Raw genomic sequence first — 18,241 nt, 5'->3', positions numbered from 1 at the left:
AAACATTCCCAATGAAGTCTTTACTCACATAAAGGGCATAAAGATCAGGAAACATAACCTGTACCCTTTACTTGCTCCATACCCAGGTCTGTTACTTTGGCCCAAATCATATTATGTCAGTTCACATAACACAATTAGCATGAGTCTTGGCAATGGACTGCTGGAAGTTAAGAAGTTAGTGCAGGCATTTGATATTATATGCCAAGCTGTGCGACTCAGTGCGCAACAGCAAATGTTTGCACTAACTTCTTAATAGAGCAATTCACCACCAACATTTACAACAGTTGCACTGGCATAGAACTCATTGCAAATGTCAGGGAAACATAAATGCTTATGCCCAGGGAAGGGCTATGCAATTACAGTATGTGACTTATCCACTTAAAGCCCATAATGACACTCATACTTCCACACTCACAATAATATTTTGGTAAAATTTAATAAACTAAGAGGAGTGAAAGGACAAAGAAAAATAAGAAAATTCTAAAAAGCAAAAGGCAATCTATGCAGTGAAACAATTCTGTTTCTTCACCACCAGCTATGAAAATGACTGCCAGAACGGCTGCAAGAGGATGCATAGACCATGCAGAGACCTCAGTCTGAGCCTTCCCTAATGCCTCAGTGGTCTGAGAATTCCAAGAAGATCTAGGGCTTTACTAGAGAGAGGGGTATCAGCTGTCACTCACCTTCTGCTTTGGTGCCAGCAGCTCATTATAGTATATGACTTTCAATTCCCATTTTCTTCAATTCAAATCACCGACCATCTTTTTTTACCCCCCAAAATGGCAGATGGGATAAAAAAAGTGTGGTGTTGAATCACCTCTGGGATAAACAGTGACTTGTTGCTCCATCTTGTAGTCCATCCAGATTCATACAAATATCCCCGATTCAGTCCGTTTGTGCACATTTGTCCAATGACAGTGCAGATGTCTAGTCTTTACCTTCTAATTAAATGAAATGCTTCCATCAGATAAAGTGCTTCAATATACATACCTCAGCCTACCCTTAGTAATGGTTTAGTGGCTCATCCTTTCTACACTATTAGAGATTGACTTAACAAGTTATTTGAAGGGAGATTAATGGCCTCTCGTGTCCTATTTTTCCTTGTTATTATTAGAAACAGACGATACTCTCACTAATGCCTTTACATTAGTTGGCATAATAACTAGTTAATGAAACAGACCCTAAACTGCAATGACATATGGCTGCTGTACAGTGGAAATTTGCATTATATATTGCCAAGGTACAGTTGAAAAGCAATAAAATATATGAAACTTTTAACAATCTGAGTAGATCCCAGTGGGAGATGACCGAAGATACTGTTCATCTGTTTGTGAGGACAAAAGAAAGAGTAAAAGCAAAGTTCAAAAGCCTGTTTTATAACAAAGCATAGCATAACATAGCATATAAATTGCAACTTAACAGGATATATTGATCATCATCTCCACCACCACCTTTATTGGCATAAAAAAGTACAGCAAACAGCAGTCTTCAAATAGATGGGGAATATATACCCCATATGAAACAGATCAAAAAGCCTCAATGCAAGCAGTACATCGTTAGTTTCAAGGTAAGACCTAGCTATTGTTCATAATCTGTAACTTATACAGAAAGGAATAAATTGTATCCAATAAGATTAGACAGGTGTGTTTGTTGAAAACTGAGTTCTACTCCACTGAATTAATAAACTAATAAATGTGGCCATCTGTGTGGTATAGGTTTTATTTACACCAAGCTTAAAACTGTACAAGAACAGGGCATATTAGTGCTGCAAAAACCTTTGTCTTCTTGCAGAGCTTCAAAATGCCAGTTTCTCACACTACAACTCCCAGGTCTTCTGTCCAGCATGGCCAGTTTTAGCTTAGTGGTCATCCCATGGAGGAACCATGTGGAAGCATGGCTGGCAGCTAGGAGAGCTGGAGAACTGTAGTCTAAAAAAACTCATGCAAAACCATTGTCCAGGGTCTGGCGCTGGGTGGAGAGCCCAGCAGAGCATGGGATAAAGGAGAAAGAAAAGTATTTCAAACTGATTTAGAAAATGTTTTACCATGATGTCACATTATCCTTGTTACAATTGAAAATTTACTCTTTTCAAGAATGATTCAACAATGAACTAACCGCTCACATGACGGCGAAGAGTTTGAAAGTTATTATGTACTTCCAAAGCCATTGCTTCTCATTGGGGTTGCCTGATCTTCAGTTCGTATACATAACACAGCCTTGAAAAGTTCCCCCCCCCCCCCCTGGATTTCAATCCCAGAATCTGCCAGCAAGCATGGCTAGCAAGGGAGCTCTGGTTCAACCCGCCCCCAAATTTTCCAAGCTGTGCACTGAGACAGCATCCACACTGGGAAAACCTTACCCCACTCCACAACTTACCAGGCATACTAAAAGGAATTATTAAGGAGCAAACATTTTATCTAGTGGGCTAGTGAACTCCTTCAGATGTTCTTACATATATGCCCAGTGGGATTCATGACTTTTAGAACAATGTTCCACTAGGATTTTTCAATCAATTAACTATAGTCTGCAGTCCTAGACCACACTAATCATGACTTTCTGTCATAAACCCTGGATACAATTCCAAATGTACACTGGAACCACAGCTTCACATGCCAAATTAAGCCTTCACCCTGGAGTTTTTATACATAAAGAGATATCCTAAAGACCTATTGTCACTTTCCTCCTTAGTTACGTGAATATCTCTCCTTTCCTCTGATGAGCTCAAAGTGGTGCGCTTGGCTTTTTGCCTGGCCAGTTTACCATCATGACAATACCGTGAAGAAGTTCAACTTAATAGAGAGAGTAACCAGCCCAATCACCAAGTGTGTTTCATAGTCACAGAGATTCAAACTGGATCACACAAGTCCTAGTATAGGACATAACACTCCCTCCCCATAGCCACAGAAGCAGACAGCCTGAAAAGGCCAGGAAACTGCCTCACCTTTAAATATTGTTGACTCAGAGTAACCCATAGCTATGGTTAGCAAAGGGGTCTTGTGAGCAGAGCAGGGACATATTCCTCCCTGAAGCAAGTAGTTGCCACACAAAACTAGTCAGAAAAATCAAATCATTTGAAATATTGGTTTCACGTCTTGGTTCTCTTTATTTTACTTACTGGAAACAAATAATGGTTACGTGATATGCTTTCAGAATGCCAGTTTTACAATAACTACCAGTCACTAGGGCACTGTGATTTTGGTTTCACAGAATTTTGAGAAATAAAAGCTCTTTTAGGGCCATCAGTGTCTGCTGCCTGTGAATCACATTTCTTTTAGACATTTGCTTATTATTTATAGTTGTACATTAGCTAAGATTGTTCCTTATGTAATTAATCTACAATCTAATGGATGGTAATAAATAAAATGTTAATATACTTGGAGTGATTCATATTGATGAGGCTCTTCTTTCTATTTTTGTTTCTCCCGAGTTCCAGCTCACCCACAACAATCCATTCAAAAGTTTAAAGCCAAATAAAAGTGGGTTTTGTTTTGTTTATCTCAGGTTTGAATTAGTTTATTTTACCAGTTGTCCGTTTGTCTGCTCCTTGCTCAATCCTAAGGATGTTTACTCAGAAATAAGGCCATTTAGCTCATTGGGACTTACTACTCACCATTTTTTAAAAAAAATCAGTCTAGTGTTGCAGTCCTGTGAACATTTACCTGGGAATAACGTGCAGAGTACAATGGAGTACTCACTTTAGATTAAACAAAAAATGCTGTGAGGATCTCTCCTCTTCCCTTACATTACTTCTTTGAATGATATACAATACTTTGTAAATGTTCTTAATAAGAATATTCATTTTAAAGGAAGCAGCAGCAGAGGAATTTTTGAAATACCAAAGTTTTCCCCCTTTGAAATGCAAGAGGTTTTTTTGGTAAGAATTCCAGATAAAAAGAAATTGACAAATGAACTGTACTTAAAATTGAAGGCCACAATTCATTTGCTAGACCCAGCTAGAGAAGACCAATTGAATCAGCTGCTGAATGGTGAGATCGGCAGTGTTTATTTAATTGCTGGCTTATCTAAACCCCACTGATTCAGACAATCTGTTCTAGCTGGAAATACTGTACTGTACCAACTACATTCAGGCCGAAGTTTCATAGCTGCAGAAAGTAATAAAAAAGTTTAGCTTAATATAAGGTATGATCGCTGCAGGTCAAAGACCTGGAATTTCTTATACAGAGTGATCTGAATTAACCTTACAAACAGAGAAACAACGAGAAACAAAATTAAACTGGACAATTGAACAATGGGTACAGGCAATCTTTTGGCATCAATAGAAAATGTCAAAAGAAGAAAAAAGAACTTAGCATTTTGATAAACTGAGTACAGGTAATGTAATGTGGTTAGCACAATTCTTCTGCATAATCATAATCATATGCCATCAAGTCATTTCTGACTTATGGTGAGCCTTTTCAGGGTTTTCCAGGCAGAGGAAAGCAGCTTACCTTTTCCCCTCTTTATGGTGGTGCCCTGGCACTGTACAGCTTGCCCAAGGCAAGACAGGCTGGCTGTATTCACAGGAGGCACAGTGGGGAATTGAACCCCCAACCTCTGGCTGCAGTCAGATACCTAACCCACTGAGTGACTCAGCCACCTTCTGCATACAATGTCAAAAGAGTCTGTTACGGATGGGAGAGTAAAATCCCTCTCTTACATGGCCATTCAAGTTTATGAGCAAATAAAGAAAAAAGGTGCAAGAAGTATAAATAGAATTTGCATTCTATGCAAAAGATACCTGCTTTTTAATGATTTTTTTCCTGTTTCTTTTCCACAAAAATTGGCCCTGTTAGAATGGTTTGTGTTGCCGAGATTACACAACTGCTCATAGTCAAAGAAGGGAGCACCTCCAGAAATTTGGGGGTAAAAGAGCCTCGTGGTGCAGTGGTTAAACTGCTGTACTGCAGCCAAAACTGTGCTCATGATCTGGGATTCAATCCCAGGTAGCCAGCTCAAGGTTGACTCAGCCTTCTATCCTTCCGAGGTCGGTAAAATGAGTACCCAGCTTGCTGGGGGGGGGGGGGCAACGTGTAGCCTGCATAATTAACTTGTAAACCGCCCAGAGAGTGCTTGAAGCACTATGGGGTGGTATATAAGCAGCATGTTTTGCTTTGCAGCAATCATGAAAACATGCCATAGATATTATTGCTGATGTAGCAGAAATGGAAGAAATGTTCAGATTATAGAGGTTTGTGAAGACAAGATGTAATAGCTTTCAGATGGAACATTGCTACATTTAATTTGGATCACAATACTGTAGATCATCTTCTGAGTGTTCTGACCTGTAGTAACAAACTGTATTCATGCTGATATTTCAAGTCTCTTATCAGTTCTGTTCATAAGCTATATCATGCTCTGCAGTTACGTGGCTTGGCGATAAGAGATGATGTTGAGGAAGATGGGCTATAAACAGTACTGACATTAATCTTTAATTGAAGCTGCCTGCCTCATTCACCATTTGCACTAACGTTTTAATTATTTATGTAGAGAAACTCACATGAAAGGTATTGTTCCCACACCCTCATGTTACCAGCCAATCTCCTTGGTTGAATTTAGAACAGAAGCATTTTTCTTTAAAGTAAATTCATGTAGGCTTCCCAGAGGACATAAATCCATCATAAGCAACATCAGATTTCCTTTCCTTTCCTAAAATTTTAAAGGCTTTTCAGCAAGATTTTAAGTACTTCAGCACCATTACAGGCATAGGGCAGTAGTGACACCACTATTAACAGTTACGTGCCATAAGCATTATATTGATCAGATATGAGAGACATTTGTTTTTCCCCTAGAATGTTTGATACTGAGGAATCCTGTGGAACCACAGTCCAGTCCAGAAAGCAAACATTTTGCATCTCTGATATTTATAATGAAACTGTTTGTATGTTCTGCTAGGCTCCAGTGTTTTTCTGTGGTATTTTGCTGCTTCAGGCAAAGGACAAGATGGGTGTACCTCCCAGTCCTCTTAACAGAATGGCGGCTGAAATCATACTGAAGTCATGCGACAGGACAGCATCTCCAGTGGCATCAGAGAGCAGCAGGTTAGCTTAGGGGGGTTGTGTCAAGCAACATATACAACATATACAACAAATGCCTCCTGAAATTCTCCACCCTATTTGTGGGCAGAGAAACTGAGCAGACAATTCCACCCATTTTTTTTCCAGAGAAGAAAGAATTCTCCAACAATTTCTTAGGGTAGGGCTCACCATCAGCAACTGTTATATGTTTGGTTGTTGTGGGTTTTTCGGCCTCTTTGGCCATGTTCTGAAGGTTGTTCTTCCTAATGTTTTGCCAGTCTCTGTGGCCAGCATCTTCAGAGGACAGCACTCTGTGCTCTGGTGTAGTTTGCTTGGGCATGGAATATTTATGGCTGTGAAATAGGCTTTTGTCCTTTTCAGGAGATGGGTAATTAGTGTGTCTTGTTGTGGGTGTATTGTTGTGATAAGGAGGAGATATTACCTGTCACTGTGATTGATGGGTGTCATTAGCTGGTCTTTTGTGTGTAGTGCTCCCCGGTCCTTGTGGCTGGGTAGAGTCACAAGGACCGGGGAGCACTACACACACTCATGGCCAAAAGATTGTTGTTGTTTTTTGTTTGTTTTTGTACTGCCACTGCAATTGAATACAAACAACTGAAAGTCTAACAGGAAATTCTTTTAGCATGGCATTAGTTCTGTCTTCCAACAGCAGGGACTAGACATGGCCTATTGCCACCTGTACACCACCTAGGGCCACAGCCTCAATCTGCCAAATTGTAGAGGCTACCCTGAACCAAAAAGTAGGTATTGATGCTATGTATTGATATGCATGAACACATATGTCAGTGTCTGTTGCTCCACATATGTAGACAAATATGACGTACAGGCAGAGCTTCGAAAGGGCATCTCTTTTTTGAACTACAATGGTCAATGTCCATGCTGGCTAGGGAAGTCTGGGCACTGTGGTCTGAAAATTATTTTTCCAACCTCTGAAGACATTTGTCTTCAGAATACATAAATATGGCTACCACTTCTGATTTTAATCCCTGTGTGAAAGGACTTTGTCCCTGCTGTGCTCCAATTGACACACAGAACAGTATGGATAGTAGCCACAACTGACAGAGATGTTTGGAGAGAGCAGTGTTTGGGAGAAAATGATGTATGAAAATGTGAAGAGACAGCAGCACAGATCCTGCCAAAAATGGAAGGGTCCCCTGCCTACAGACTTTCAAATTCCTACGTAAATGAAATAGGAGGAAGAAGTGCAGTGGGTCATGTGGAGAGGCTGACTAATATCCTTTCTAGACACTCACAACTGCAACTGAATAATGAGTTGATTGTTAAATCCTTAATGAGATTTATTAAATGAATGTGAGTCAAATATTCACAACCTACAATGCCTTTATTGCTTTCCTTTTAATCTAAAGCAGTCTGACCAGGAATGAGCATGGGACGATCTAAATCATAAACCTCGGTTGTTTTCCAATTAAAGGGCATGTTAACATGATGGACTTTTATAAAGGGCATCTTTTTAGCGATCAGGGACAGAATGCTACTTCATTTAGCGTGATAGCAATGAAAATACTGATGAACTTGGCGATGGCATTGTTACAGGAGCTGACTCCTTAGCTCTGGCTAGATGGGCAACTGGTAGCCCTCCTAATATTGTCACATTACAACTCCCATCAACCTAAGCTAGTATAGCAAAGTGACCATCATCAGTTATAGTATAGCTGGATGATGGGAGTTGCAGTTCAGTAAACCTCTGGAAGACAACAAGATGTCATACTTGCATTTACACCATAGGTACATCAGCATACTGGATAGATAGATAGATAGATAGATAGATAGATAGATAGATAGATAGATAGATAGATAGATAGATAGATAGATAGATAGATAGATAGATAGATAGATAGATAGATAGATAGATAGATAGATAGATAGATAGATAGATAGATAGACAGACAAACAGTCAGACAGAGAAATGAGTATAAATTAGTGGGTACCGTGGCCAAGAAAGCTACAGACGTTCAGTGTGGTTCATAGCCTCCATTACATGGCAATCTGAAAGCAAAGGTAATATTGGAAATATTTTGTCATCTGGTCAGGGGAGAGGATCTGCTGTTCAAATAATGATCTAAGGTCCTGCTAGGCATGCAAAAGCCCTTACGTGCACTGGAAGCGGCTCTTCCAGCTATCCAGAAATTCTGGCTCACAGTTCTTGTTTCCAATCTTTTTTTTTTTTTCGTTTTCTTTTAAAGAATATATTTGTTCATGCATCTCTCTGAAATTGTCAAGGCTAGAAACTTAGTCTGAAGAGAAATCAGTGGATTGGTGATTTTTAGGACTCTAATCTTATAATTTACAGAGGAAGAAAGCACTTTGAATTTTATTTATTTATTTATTTTATTGGATTTCTACCCCGCCCATCTAGATCAAAGGTCTACTGTTTGTATGTTCTGTTAGGCTCCAGTGTTTTTCTGGTGGTATTTTGCTGCTTCAGGCAAAGGACAAGATGGGTGTTCCTCCCATTCCCCTTAACAGAATGGTGGCTGAAATCATACGGAACTCATGAACTCAGTGGAATTACTCTAGATTTGAATGGCAAAGCATTATGCTATTAAAGACTATATATCTACCATGGGTATGTCTGCACAAATAAACTTCTTCGTGTTGTTCCTTTTCAAATGTGATGGCCTGAACTCTGGTAGAGCTATATGCACAGGTGGACTGAGGCGCTTTGCTGCACAAAGGGCAAGATGGCATCCATCTCAATTCTGTGTATAGCATGGCAGTTGAACCACATATCGCCCTCCTTCACACAAGGACAAGAGTCTGATTTAAGGCTTCTAGAACAGACTGTGAGCCACATACAGTTATGTTATCCAGAACAGGGTGTTGGCAAAGGAAATCAAGAGTAACAGCAGGAGATGCTCTTGCTTCTCTCCACATATGCCACTTGATGCAGTTGGCCCACTCTACCACTCTATTAGTGGTTGGCTTCCTTGGCATTCTTCCTCTTGCTTGATCCAGCGTTTATGTTTACATTAAGAAGGGGCAGTGTAAACCAAGATTGCATTCATTTGGAATGTTCAAGTGGAATTGTATCTTGAAAACTACTCATGACACTTGATGCTCACCTTAAGCAATAAGAGTCAATTATAAATTGCTGATTGGCACAGTTCCAGGAATCAGCTTTCTGATTCACTGGTTTAGCCTCTGAAAACACTTCCGGTTATTCTGTGCTGGACTTAAATGTGCCACCACTAATTTCTTAAGCAAGAGGTGCAGGGTTTATCATTCCCCACCCCTATTTTCAGACTTCTAGAGATATCTGCAGCCTTCTCAATGAGGTTCTCTTCCAGCATCTTAACAAACTGGATGACCTAACCTTTGTTCTATAGTATTTCAAATACTGTAGGACACTGAACACTCTTAATCACCTGCTTCAAGTGTGATTGCACCATGGTCAATCAAATGATCTTTGATAGCACCCAGTTTCTACAGCCTCCCAAACAATTTTGACAGAGCATCTTCTGAAAGAGATGGAGAACACTTGCTTTTTTGGACTGCAAGAGCTCTTAGAAGCCCATCAATCATTATGGGCTGTGGGACTCTGAGAGTCATGGTCCAAACAACCAGCATTACCCACCTTCTGTCTGGAAGCACATGCTGCAGCAAGATGAGGGCATCTCTGGCCCAATAGCCTGCAGGAGTTTCCCATCTGTCATTCAATAGTCTGAAGACAACCCCTGACCCTCTGTCAACACCATTCCTTCCTCTGAGCTCCACTACAGTTGAAAATAGGAAGGATTCTCTTCCCGGCTTTGTTTTGCCACTCCATTCCCTGTATAGAAAAAGAGGAAATGAAGCTGGCCACTCTCATCAGCTAGCACATTCCTACTCCTTCCTCATTTTTGTAATCCAATAAGAAAAAAGGAAAAGAGCGAGAGCAAGAGAGAGATGTTGGTCACTGGCCTGGTGGTCTCCTTTCCTAATCATTCTAGATGCTGATGCTGGACCTCTCAAGCCATTTACTGCTATTAAATGCAAGAACTAGTAATTCAGATTGGATTCAGACACGGACTGGGAGCCAGTCTAATTTCGAATTTCATTTTGGAGCAAATTCAAACTGCCCAGAATTGAGATGTGGCTTTTTATATTCTCTGGATTATTGCTTTGATTTTAATAAAGCTGTCCATAGATTACATCTCTGCTTTAAGAAATATCGTGAAGTAGAATATTAGTGTCAAAGTGATTAGAAAAAACTGTCCCTTTAACAACAATCAGATCAGGTTCTGTGACTTCATGAAGATTACTTCTCAGGAAACTTCCTCATACTTAGAGCTCATTATCATTGACACTGAATGGCAACAGATCTCTAGCCACTTAAAGAAGCCAATAATTGATTCTGGGACCTTTGGCATCAGAAGCATATTGTTTTAATAGGTGCCTAATCTTGATGTGTGGCTTTCATTTTACATTTTAATATCTGACTTGCTGTTCAGTCTTTACCAGTTAAATTGCTGTTTGTTTATCATATTTATTACCCTTCCTGGGATCCTGTTTCACAGGTAGGCAAGAGAGGATTTGAAAACGAGATTAGTAAAGTGTTCATATTGCTAAAATAAAAAGATTGTGCTGCCACACAACAGGAGGAAGTTATATGGGAGTGAAAGAGAAAAGACAGGGAAGAGAAGATTCCTGTAGCCACATCAGTAAACCAAGATCTCTGGATCAGAGATTAGCAGACTGCAACTTTTGCCTTTAAGTACTTATTGTGAAAAAATAAAAAGAGCTTGTTGTATAACACAAGAAGTGCATTAATAAATCAAACTCCCACTAATCCTTAATTTAACAAATACAAAACGGCATTTCAGCATGATGTTCATTGCATAATCAATTCAACTTCCACAAGAAGATTTTGCTAATACTAAAAAATTCAGCAAAAACCCTGTGCAGAGATTTGCATTGCCAGGTCAGAAATGAAGTGAAAATGTTAAGGATTACATATTTCTTTAAGTCAATAGTGCAGTAATACTTGGGTTAAACAGAGTTCAAAATATTAAAGTGCCGTGTAATAGTAGTATGCTGAGAACATGCTATGCAGTCTTATGTATTACTAATTAAAAGGTAAAGTCTTAAACAAGCTTATGAGGAAACAACAGGATTTTCTTACATACATCAGCAGCTATATCTTTTGTGATCAGTGGTGTGATGGAATCAAGACCCCTTGCTCTGCACCATTCTGTGAGCATTAGATATTACGAATGAACGGTGCTGATGCATATATAATCCTATAGTGTTGCAGCTTATGCATCACAAAAAAGGACAAAATGGGACACAGATTTGCATAAAATTTACATATAACTTATATGCACAGATTCTAAAGTAATTAATATACTCTAACTACTGTAGTAAATACAAGGAATAGCCACACAGTGATCCATGTACTTACTCTGTCTGCTGTCCAAATGCCAACAATTAATAATTTCAAGCCCCTTGATCCTTCCCCATCTTAAATCTTAAAGTAACATCAAGCTCTATCACTAGGCAGTATGAGGGAGTTGTGCATGTCACATAACAGGCTGTATTTAGTATAGTACTTGGAGCAGACCTTTAAATGATGAATGCCTTCAAATAAAGGACTACCCTTTGCCAGTCCATCCAACAGAGGACTTTGTCCAGAGCTTGCCTAGAGCAGTGGTTCTTAACCTTTGTTATTCGGATGCTTTTGAACTGCAACTCCCAGAAACCCCAGTCAGGACAGCTGGTGGTGAAGGCTTCTGGGAGTTGCAGTCCAAAACTCCTGAGTAAGCCAAGGTTAAGAACCTGTGGCCTAGAGTACTGAGTCCACTTTTGGACACCACTGCTTATAAAGGAGATTGAGAAGCTAAGGCATAGCTAAAGTAGGGCAACCAAGATGGCAAAAGTTCTTGAAACCAAAATCTCAACCAAAGAAGAGTTCAGGAAGTTGATTTCAACATGCATGTTTAGCCTGGAAAACATAAGATGGAAAAGTGGCGTGAGAGCCATGTTCAGATATCTTAAAGGTCTGTCATGTGGCAGACAGAGCAAAGCTTGTTTTCTATGGCCCCAGTGGATATTACCATGGATTACAAGAAAGGAGATTTCAAATAAATATTAGGAAAAACTTCCTGATGGTAAGAGGTGAACAACAGTGGAACAGACTGCCTTGAGGGTGACAAGATCTCCTTTGTCAGATTTTTTTAAAAAATAGACTGGATGACCATGTGTCAGGAATACTGTAGTTGTGGATTTCCTGCATGAGTCACCTTGGGTAAATCTTTTAGATCTGTTCCAGCTTTACAGTCCTATGATTCTATGGGATAGTTCAAGATACAAGGCTACCCTCTATACAGGACACATAGCCAGCTTAATAGATCAACTCATAAAATCTAGGTGAATAAAATTTTTCTTTTTTCAAAACAGAAAATAATTCCAGTGTTTAAAAATCTAAAGTTAACAAGCACTGGAAATAGTTGTTTATAAGTTTCTCCCGCTCTTTGACATTGTTTAGTAAGTTACTTTGACTGTTCCCCACAATGTTACATCTGTCTTAAGAGACTGGCCCATATTCATATTTTTACATAAAGAGCCCTAGGAGATTTGGAAAGGTTTAAGTACGGCATGCCTATTTTGGCTGTGGAATGGCTTGAGATCAAAGAGTACCTACGCATTAACACAAGGTTTGTATGATACACAACACCACAGGCCATTTTAATCACATTGAGGGAGGGGAAAGAATGGTTTCAGCTGTCTTTTTCAAATTCATTTCTAGTTATCTTCATTTTGGAGAAAGGCTTTTGATGTGAGCGTACTAATGTCCTTTCAGCTGCAAGCGTGGTAGTGGAAACAGAGGTGAACTCTATACTATACAATTCCACAGATTTCCACTGGTTACAAATCACCATTGCAATTTCATTAATGGCTCATGATTTCAGAACATTTGTGACTGGGGGGCATCAGCAGAGTCATCCTAAGTCGCTCTGTAGCTGCAGAATCAATGGACAAGAGGGCATTTCCCCCCAATCACTAAATTCCCCACATAGAAGTCAACTGAACTCGTAATATTTGAATCTTTTCTTAAGTGTTGACAGCCAGACACCATGCTCTGCTTCACAGCAGCAAACTACCTTGGAGAAAGGTCATGGGGGCCGGGGGGGGGAGGCAAGCCGTGTGGCACATACACCATTATGCTCATCAAGGCTTCTTTTGAGCCCCTCCCTCCACCTTTGCTGGTTCACACTGCCTAATGGTAGGGGCAGCCAATGCTACCAGGACGGCCAATTCTGCAGGATCAAAGCACAGTCTGAAACATAAATTCAAATCAGAAACCAATACCTTATAGTGGCCCATATTATAGTGAGTGAAGGGGTTATAAGATGACAAGCAGAATGCTATTAAATTGGTTTGAAGTCTGGTTTTTAGTACTCTTTACACAATCTCAGAGATTGTTAACAAAGGCCCATGTAGTGTGTTTAAGACTAACAGATTTATTATAGCATGAGGCTTTGTGAAAGAAAGAAAGAAAGAAAGAAAGAAAGAAAGAAAGAAAGAAAGAGAGAGAGAGAGAGAGAGAGAGAGAGAGAGAGAGAGAGAGAGAGAAAGAAAGAAAGAAAGAAAGAAAGAAAGAAAGAAAGAAAGAAAGAAAGAAAGAAAAAGATCGAATTCTAGATAGTCTGTGGTCCTATTGTATACTGCTGTTTTTCCTCCTTGCTATCTAAGCTTGAATTGAAATGCTTTCCATAGATTCGTCATTCTTCCAGTGCCCTCTTGTGACAATATTCTGGGGATGAAACCAAGCCTCCAACTGAAACTTTTTCAATTATCATTTCAAAACCAGAAACTAGTCCCACTCTTTAGTATTCCAGAGTCAAGGATGACCTTGTTGCTCTAAGAATTCCTGATGGCAGCCTCAGGCCTTGAAGTTGCAGCTTTGGCTTCCTATCTCAAGACTCTCTTCAGGTAAAGAAAAGAACAGTCAACCACAAATGGGGGTGGGGAGACAGACAGTTTTATTAAAACAGACAGACAGACAGACCAGCTCCCATAATATCTCAGCAAGTTTTCAATCTGGACCTGCCCACCCCATTCCTGGAATGGGAAAAGTAACTTTTTTGATTTACAACTCCCAGCCAACATGGCCAATTACCATGGGATGGCTTTAATAGGAATGTGATAAGTGCCTCCGTTTCTTTGTGGTGTTCTCAGTTTTTGTCTTTTTGACCTACTGGGCCTTTCTGGCAGGACATGGTCAGAGATTTCCTGGAACTCCTGAGGGTACCCAATTTGTTTGATTGTTATTTTCTTTGTTTTGCTTTTTAACTTCCTTGCAATTTCCTACACAGATGGCAACCAGAAACAATCCCCTACTTAATAACAGCTATATACCATTCAGTGCTGTACTGCAGAGCATGACCAGCTTGTGGTTCCATAAGAATTATTCTGCATTGTTTTTTAACCCCATTGCATCCATTCAGTGCTCCTGGCAAATTGGAGCAGTAAAAGATAAAATTGTGTCCGAGCCAGGGTCATAACTGACCATTACTTGACCACTGTGGAGTACATTTCAAACCTTCTGTGTGTGATGATCTCTGCTTTCCTGTCTAAATGGCAGTGATGTGTAATTCTGTGTTTATCTGCACCCATATGCTCTCTCTCTCTTTCTCTGTTTCCCAGAAGAAGCACTGATGCCTTGTTGTGCAGTGATTAAACTATAATACTGCAGCTAAGATGATGCTCATGGCCTGAGTTTGATCCTGACGGGCTCAGGTAGCTGGCTCAGGGTTTACTCATCCTTCCATCCTTCCAAGTTCAGTAAACTAAATACCCAGCTCACTGGAGGAGGAGGAGGGAATGTGTAGCCTGCATAACTAAACTGTAAACTGCCCAGAGAGTGCTTTAAATGTTATGGGGTGGTACATAAACAACACATGCTTTAAATTGAACTACTTGAACAATTAATTTTAATGGCTATCTGTGACTATCCCTTATGTGCAGCATGTTCCTTCTCCGCAGATCTCCTTTCAATCTATAGTCTGGAATAACAAATGACAGAGAACAAAACAAAATTTTAGCTTCCTTCTCAGAGCCCAGTTTGGAGGGGGAGGATCCTGAAACTCTTTACACTTAAATGACAAAGGTGGCTTCCTCCACAGCAAGGAGAGGCTTCAGAAAGCAAGTCTCAAAAGCTGTGCAATCCTATTCACAGCATTCTTCCAGCTGTGACTCCAGGTTATCTTGCAACCACTGTAAGAGCTGGCCCCAAACCCCATTAACGACGGGCATGCAATCTTTGAGGATCAAAATACATACATTTATACAGGTATATACTGTGCAGGATGAGGCTTCCAAAGGATGTACAGTGGGGCCTAGACTTACAAACGTCCCTACTTACGACCATTTTGTGTTACGACAAGCTCCGGTGGCAAAATTTTGCTTCTACTTGTGACCAGAGCTTCCACTTATGAACAGAAAAAAGCAGGGGGGAAAGGCAGGAAATTCAGATTTCTAACTGTAGGTGGCGACGAGGCTGCTGCTTTGTAGCTCTTTTGCCCCAGCAATTAGAGAGTGTGCATTGGAGGAGGCTTGGGATTGCCTCCTTCTGCTTCTGAGAGTGTGTGGGTGTGTTTGCAGGGAGGCTTCGGACTGCCTGGTAAGGTGAGGTGCTGTTTTCTGCTTTTTAAAAAGTGGTTTTGAGCTGGGGGGGATTATGCTTCTGTGCTGTGATGGGTCTTGGGGGTTTGTTGGTTGGTTGGTTCCCCCCCCCATTTCCGATGAGTCTTGAGGGGTTTTGTTGCTTTTTGGAGTGTTTTTCCCCATTTATGATGGGTCTTGAGGGGTTTGTTTGGTTTTTGGCTTCCCCCCATTTCCAATGGGTCTTGGGGGGGTTCTTTGTTTTTTGGCTTTTTCTCCCCCATTTCCGATGGGTCTTGGGGGGTTTGGTTGCTTTTTAGATGGGTTTCCCCATTTCCAATGGGTCTTGGGGTTTTTTTTGGCTTTCCCCCATTTCTGATGGGTCTTGGGGGGTTTGGTTGCTTTTTGGGGAGTCTTTTACGATGAAAATACATACATTTATACAGGTATATACTGTGCAGGATGAGGCTTCCAAAGGAAGTATAATTGTACATTCTCTCATCCTGCATAGGATTTAACAATATGCTGTGCAGAATGAGTCTTTGGTTATGACAAAAATCCAGTATATTCCCTGCACTGTTTTTAGGTGGAAATTTCCCAGCTGTCTGTAAGATTTTTCAGGACAATTCTCTTTTGAGTGATTTTGCAGTAGAGAATTTTACTCTATGAACTAAATGGGCATGTCAAAAATGTGGCAGGTGAAATTTTGATAAAGAAATAAGTGTCTTTGTTTGGACAGAAGCAACTACTGTCAAAGGAGAAGATGACCTGCAATATTGACTAAAATCTTGTAGGAGGCCCATTAAAAGAACAGAACTTATACAAGTGCTGACTCACCAAATCCCCACCGATTCAATGGGCCTTTTCTCGTTGTGACTTACTACTGGATTTTAGTAGTCTGGCCACTGAAGAGCCCACAAATAATCATCTCATGGCATCAAGTTGATTCTAACCCATGTCATCCCTTCTCAGGGTTTTCCAGGTACACATAGAGATTTACAGCCTCTCTTCTGCGAACATTCAGGGGCTGTGTAGTTTGTCTAAGGCCACACAAGTAGACCTTATTAATGGTCCCCTAATCAATGAACATGTGCACTGCAGTACCGGCTCCTTTCTTCCACTATAGTACAGAACTCAATGGAAATCTACAGAAATCCCTAATGAACTGACTTGTTAATCAATAGGCATTCTTGGAAAAAGAACCTGCTGCCTTTATTACCCAGCAAATCTTTTCCCAGCCACTACATTTAACTTCTTATGGAGTCACTGTAATTCATGTTAATAGGTTTCCTTTGTTTACACTAACTAAATACAAATACAAATTCAATTACATAATAAAGACGACATAACACAATACAATACAAAATCTGAATTAAATTTCTGTTTGAATATTAAACATTTAAGATCTAAAATGCATCATGCATATCAAAGCATAAACATTAATATTGTTAGTAGACTTAACTATAAAATAATAATTCATTGACAAAGGACCCTAAGTAGCAATAATCTGTCAGCTTGGTTAGTGGCAGACTGTTTTTATAAGTATGGAAACAAACCTTGCCATTTGAAATGTGACAAACTCATCCTAATCTGAAAGTAATACCCTAAATTTGTTTCTGTTAAATTTTTCAGAGAATTGTTCCAAAACAGACCTTAGTAGTCTTGCATGCTCTGCTGCTAACGCCAAAATCTCAATTAATTTTGGATCGCATGAAAGCAGACTGAAATTTGAACTAAATTTCCCTCTCCATGCCTTGCAGGGAGACTGTCTTATCCATTTTGCTTGTGGGGGCTGGGCTAACTTGGAGGGTCAAAGCAGAACACATGGCACACATACTTTTGTCTTCTAGCATACTGCTATTGGTTTCCCCCCACTATTTGTTGTTTCAGGTAGCCTCCTCATTTTGCCTAATGATAGGGCTGGGCCTAGTCTGGAAAAAAATGCAATGGTGTCCTACCCAGCTAAGCACCTAGCCTAGCAGAAGTGAGATTGCTGCCTCCATATGAAGGGATTTTTTTTATAAAGAGGGGAGAAAAAAGACCAGGCAAATAGAACAAAAGTAGGAGCAAAAAACCCCAGCAAGCTTCAGTGCCACAGACCCTGACTTTCAAATCAGTAAGGATGACGCACAGACAGCTCCAACTGATCCATTGTGTTTAAAATGTTAATTCACAGCTGCTCAGGCATCTTGCTTTAATATAAAGCAAAACAAGGTCTTGAAGACTTTCCCATTAATTTATTAATAGATAACAGGTTCCATCTACAGTAAAAGCTGGCACGAATTCAAGCATAGTTAAGCATCGGGCTGTGATGCTTCCAGTGGCTGAACAGTTTTGACGGCTCCCTACCTTAGGCCACTGCATAGAGCTGGAAAGGCTTTAATCACCTCTCTAATTTCATTTTAGTCAAAATTATTTATATCTTTTAATAATGGATTTGCCCTGCCCCCCCCCCCACTGATCTAAAACACTTCGGGGTTTTGTTTTGTTTTGTTTTTTTGAAAAAGCAACCTTCACAAAGGGTAGAGGTCCAGTCTCCATGTTCATTTGCGAGAATGAACCTCACAACAAATCCTCTCTAGACCCCAGCTGATCTTCACCAG

General features: G+C 40.1%; 1 protein-coding gene across 3 annotated transcripts in view; it reads right to left on the bottom strand.

Annotated features, from left to right (window-relative positions):
• Nucleotides 1-18,241, bottom strand: part of PDE4D (phosphodiesterase 4D) — an 811,089-nt gene that overhangs the window by 356,493 nt on the left and 436,355 nt on the right. The window lies entirely within an intron of this gene.

This window comes from Pogona vitticeps, chromosome 2, assembly GCF_051106095.1.
Source record: "Pogona vitticeps strain Pit_001003342236 chromosome 2, PviZW2.1, whole genome shotgun sequence".
Taxonomy (NCBI): domain Eukaryota; kingdom Metazoa; phylum Chordata; class Lepidosauria; order Squamata; family Agamidae; genus Pogona; species Pogona vitticeps.
The sequence above is the reverse complement of the archived record's forward strand: the minus strand, read 5'-3'. Positions and strand labels throughout refer to the sequence as shown.